Genomic DNA, 6000 nt, shown 5'->3' on the forward strand with positions numbered 1-6000 from the left:
GTTTGATGATACCATGATATGATGTTGGCTTTGAAGATAGGGGGAAGGAGCCACGGGTCAAGGAATACAGACAGCCTCTAGAAGCTGAAAAATGACATACATTCTCCCCTACAGCCCCGAGAAGGACTATTGCCCTGCTAACACCTGGATTTTATTTAGCCTAGTAAAATCCATTTCAGAGTTATGACCTCCAGAACTGAAATAAAATACCTTTGTATTGTCTTGAGTCACAAAGTTTGTGGTTTCTTTGTTACAGCAGCAAGAGGATACTAATACATATGGTCTACAAGACCTTATGGAATCTCTTTCCCTGTCCTATTCACCACATCTTTGACTTTATTTGCAACCATTTCTACTCCCTCTCCCAACTCTACCCATACACCCCTCACCGATTTCTCAAACATTTCAAGCAAACTACCCACAAGAGTCTTTGCATTTGCTATTCCTCTGCTCCCAAAAGATTTCCTCTCAAAATCCACAAGGTTCACATCCTCATTTCCCTCAGGTGTTCTGCTCAAATGTCACCTTATCAGGGCTATATTTCCAAATCACTTTGTATGAAATGGCACACTCCTGCCCCATCAATCTCTTTCACCTTACATTTCGATGATTTGTTCATTGTATGTCTTCCAGCCCTAGAATGCAAGCTCTCTGGGGACAGGTACCATGTCTGCTTTGTTCACCACTGTACTAATAACTCCTAGAACAGTCTTGACTTATAATGGGTACACAAGAATCACTTATTGACTGGATGAGTGAACAAACATCTGAGGAGCAGTCTGGTGTACTAGAGAGAATACAGGTTCAGAGCTGGATTACCTGTGCTGAATCTTGGCTTTTGGGTGTGTGGCTTTGGGGAAGCCACTTGTCTTGAGTATCTGTCTTGTAAAATGAGGGACTTCTACAGCTCGCAACTCTTAGAATTGTTGGGGGAATTAACTGAAACAAGGTACACACATGCCTATTTCAAAGTGGGCAACCATTTTCCTCTGGGTGAGTACTTAATCTAGATCATGTTGTACATAACTTCTATGAAAGGGGAAGTCTCAGAAGAGGCCTAGTAAAATCAGTGCTAGGGACCAGAGTATAAATTCTATATTATTCTACAATGCTATAACAGGAATAACTTCTGTTTCTTGATGCTTCATTCTGGACATTTTTTTCTGACTCATGTTCCATTCATTGGTTAATTCAGCTGTATCAAACCTATCCATTGAGTGTAAAGTTTCTATTATCATAATTTTCTATTGGAGTAAAATATGCATAACATCAAATTTACCACTTTTAAGGGTACAATTCACAAGGACATTTAAGCACATTCACATTACTGTGCAACCATTGCCACCATCTATCTCCAGACTACTTCATCTTCCCCAAATGAAACTCTGTCCCCACTATACACTAACTCACCATTCTGGTACCCGACCTCCAAACATGACCATGTTTTACTTTCTGTCTCTGTGAATTTGATTACTCTGGTCCCTATATGAGGGTACCCATACAGTATTTGTCCTTTTGTATCTGGCTTGTTGCATTTAGCATAATGTCTTTAAGTTTCATTCATGTTGCAACATGTGTCAGAATGTCCTTGATTTTTAAAGTTGAATAATATACCATTGTAGCTATACATAACATTTTGTTTATCTGCTTATCTGTCAGTGGACACTTGAATTGTTTCTCCCTCTTAGCTATTGTGAATAATGTTGTTATGAGCACTGGTCTAAAAGTATCTGCTTGGGTCCCTGCTTTTGATTCTTTTGTGTACATAAGCAGAAGTAGAATTGCTGGATTATATGAAAATTCTGATTAATTTTTTGAAAAATCACCATAATGTATTCCACAGTGGCCACACCACTTTATATTCCCATCAGCAATGCACAAGGTTCTAATTTCTCCACATCTTTGCTAAAACTTATTTTCCCGTGTTTCTGCTAATAGCTGTTCTAATGGATGTAAAGTGGTATCTCATTGTGATGGTGGTTATACTTTTGCGATATAGATTTTTCCATTGATTTTTTAAAAATGTATATTTTATTGATTATGCTGTTACAGTTGTCCCAATTTCTTTTCCCTTTACTCCACTCTGCCCAGTACCCCTCTTCCCTCCAGGAATACCACCCCACTTAGTTCACATCCGTGGGTTGTGCATATAAGTTCTTTGGCTTTACCCTTTCATATATTGTTCTTAACTGTCCCCTGTCTATTTTGTACCAACCAATTATGCTTCTTAATCCCTGCACCATTTCCCCATTTCTCCCCTTTCCCCCTCCCAGGTGATAACCCTGCAAATGATCCCCATACCTATGATTCTGTTCCTATTCTTGTTTGTTTAGTTGGATTTTGTTTTTATTTTTTAGATTCAGTTGTTGATAGTTTTGAGTTTGTTGTCATTTTAATGTTCATAGCTTTGATCCTTTTTTTCTTAAATAAGTCCCTTTAACATTCCATATAATAAGGGCTTGGTGATGATGAACTCCTTTAGCTTTACCTTGTCTGGGAGTACTTCATCTGCCCTTCCATTCTAAATGATAGCTTTGCTGGATAGAGTAATCTTGGTTGTAGGCCCTTGCTTTTCATCACTTTGAATACTTCTCACCTGCAAAGTTTCTTTTGAGAAATCAGCGGATAGTCTTATAGGAACCCCTTTGTATGTAACTCTTTTTTCTCTTGCTGCTTTTAAGATTCTCTCTTTATTTTTAACCTTTGGCATTTTAATTATGACATGTCTTGGTGTAGTCCTCTTTGGGTGTAGCTTGTTTGGGATTCTGTGCTTCCTGGACTTGTATGTCTATTTCCTTTACCAAATTAGGAAAGTTTTCTTTCATTATCTTTTCACATGAGTTTTGAATTTCTTGCTCTTCCTCTTCTCCTTCTGGCAGCCCTATGATTTGGATGTTGGCACATTTACAGTTGTCTCAGAGGTTCCTAAGCCTCTCCTTATTTTTTTCAATTCTTGTTTCCTTATTCTGTACTGGTTGACTGTTTATTTCTTCCTTATATTCTAAATCATTGATTTGAACCCCTGTTTTCTTCCTTTCACCATTGGTTTTATGTGGATTTCCTTTGTTTCATTTAGCATAGCCTTCACTTCTTCCCTTCTGTGTTTGCTGTACTCAAGCATATCTGTCAGGCCTGTGAGCATCTTTATCACCAGTGCTTTGAACTCTGCATCTGTTAGGTTGGCTATCTCCTCTTCTGTTAGATTGGCTATCTCCTTGTCGCTTAGTTCTCCCACTGCAACCTTAATCTGTTCCCTCTTATGGGCTATACTTCTCTGTCTCCTCTACTTGACAGGCTCCTGTGTTTGTTTGCCTCTGTGTCTTAGGTAGAGCTGTTGCATCTGTTACGTTATAAGGGGCAGAGCCCTAGGTATTCGTCAGTACTGGGCGACCCATTTCACCACGTTGTGGTGCTGTATGTGGGGGAGGAGTCAGAGAGGGAACAATGCCGCTTGCTCAGAACTTTTCTCTTTTTGAGGCACTTCTTCCACTTCCCATAAGGGACTAGCACCCCTTTAGCTGTTGTACTGGTTGTGGTTCCCAGAGTGGGTGGGTTTGCAGACGTTCTAGGGCCATGGGGGTCCTCTAAACAAAGAGATTCTGCTGAGACACTGGCAGTTTCTTTCTCTGCCCCAATCCCTACTGGTTTGCACAGTCAGAAGCAATGAGACTTTATTTTCCCTGGTGCTAAAACCATGAGCTGCATGGTCTGGTCTGGTGCTGGGAGTGCCCCCAGGTGTCCCTCCCTACTTTTTAAAATGTGTGACTGCATCTTCTGCCACTGCCAGTGCCACCACCTCCACCTCCACCTCTACCCTGCATCCTCTTCATCCTGGCTCTGCCCCTCCTACCTGTCTGGATGAGTATTTCTTCTTCATATCTTTGTTTGTTGGACTTCCATGCAGTTCGATTTTCTGGAACTCCAGGTTGTCTCTAGTGTTGAGGTAGTTATATACCTTCTTAGTCATGGAGAGAGATGCAACTTGTCTACCTACACCTCTATCTTGGCCGAAGTCCCCATTGGTTCTTTTTTCTAGTTTACAGTGTTCAGCCAAAATTGTGCCTTTAACCATATTAAGCATATTAACCATGTGAAGCATATTTAATCATATTAATAATATTTATGAATAACTGAACCTGGTTATTTTATTATCTAGATTCCCTGTGGGCCTGTTCCTATGTCTGTGTTTTCTTTTAGTTTTTATTCACATTGTCTTGTCATTTCAGATTTTTTAAAAACTGAAAACTGGATCTTGTACCTGAAATAATATAGAAATATTTTGAGGCTTAGGATGATGTTATCTTCCTACTGAAAGGAGGGCTAGGGGCACCACCAGTCCAGAATTGCTCTAATCCAATTTCAGTGACTGAAATGATTCAAGGCTGAACTTTGCTTCTTCAAGGGCCATTCTATTCCTAATATCTCTTACTCCTAGGCAACATTTTGGAATCCTAACCCAAAAACAAATGGGGAAGGAGTTATCAGAATACCACAATCTGTTGCATGCCATCAATGCAAATTTCCACCCCCGAGCTCCAAAGACTGTTGAGAAGCATAGTTCCATTTCTCAGCATCTTAAGACCTCTCTCTCTTAATTGACAGTTTCCTCCAGGGAAAAAGTGGCTCAGACTTTGGGCTTTCTTCTCTGAATATCCATCTTCTCTCAGATCTTGGCCTCATAAGTCTTTATTTTCTTGCTGGCTCTCTTATTACTTATAATATCTTACCCAACTATTTTTTTGTTGTTCTTAGTGGGTGTGTAGTCCATACTACCTAGTTCTCTAATCTTGCCTTTATCAATAGTCCCCAGTTCATTGAGAGTGTGCCACAAAAGTCACTCACCTGAAAGGTATATCATTGCTAGCAGGTTATCTAAAATATTTAACACTGGTTTAACAGATGTCCCAACCAGTGAGAAAAGATGCTGCTGTAGTGTTGGAGTTAAGTGCTAGCAGCCCCCTGCTCTATCAGACATTACCCCTTTAGGTGAGGCATCATAGAGAAATCCAGGAGTTCCTGAGGAAGGGATGATGAAGGCCCTTGGAAGGACTGGGCAGCAATTATTGACCAACAGAAAGTAAAGGTGTTGTCTTCGATGTAGCACATACTGTCTTAGTTCCCCTAGAATGAAAAGCCAGAGACAAGGCCATGTTTATTGGTGCCTTACTGTGGAAGGGAATCCAAGAAAGCAAGGGTGAGGGACTAGGGAGTCCGGCTAGGGAAGGAAGGGGAACCAAGCCGGTCACATTGACACTGTTGTGGGCAATGGGGCTTCGATGCCAACAGGAACTTCTGAGGAGCTATACAGAATATGCCTCAAACTGACCACCCAAGGGATGAAAGGAAGAAGTGTCTATAAGTCTTCATCCATCAATTTCCATCTAGCATTCACAGAGGGTAGTAATGCCCTTGCACCTCTGGGTGTCCTGTAAGCAACTGCCTAGTGTGGTCCTGTAGGCATCCCACACTACATCAGAGAAGTCCTGCAGAGCTCAGGGCATGAGGCATGGCAACAGGAGGCAGGTGAAGTTCCTAAGTAATGGCCAGGATCAAAGTTATGACCAAGGGGATGTGACACTGAGCACACGATGTGAGGCCCAACACTTAATCATTCTCGAAAAACTTTGTATTCTGTAAAATAAGGCAGTACCAATAATAGGACTTATGGGAAAAATAAGGTTAGAAGCAGATCACTCCAAAATCTATGCAAATCTGTAAGTGGAATGCTAATAAAAATAGTATTTTGCACATAAGGAAGTAACTTGGACTGCCCAGACGGGCATCTCCGTGTGGCTAGAGGCTGTCACAGCATAGTTAAAACCTACCATATGACAGAGTGAGAAAATGCTAGCAGCGCTTTAATTAGAACTGGCCTGGTGGGTGCTACAACAGTGCAGATGGCAGTGGGCTCGGAGTGCTGTTCAGGTGGGTCCAGGAGGCAGGACAAGCCGGCCTGAAGCTGGAGAAAAGGGCTTGGTATGAGTACACATTTCTAATTTT

Source organism: Furipterus horrens, unplaced genomic scaffold (assembly GCF_987537825.1).
Source record: "Furipterus horrens unplaced genomic scaffold, mFurHor1.1.pri manual_scaffold_5, whole genome shotgun sequence".
In the NCBI taxonomy this organism is placed as follows: Eukaryota; Metazoa; Chordata; class Mammalia; order Chiroptera; family Furipteridae; genus Furipterus; species Furipterus horrens.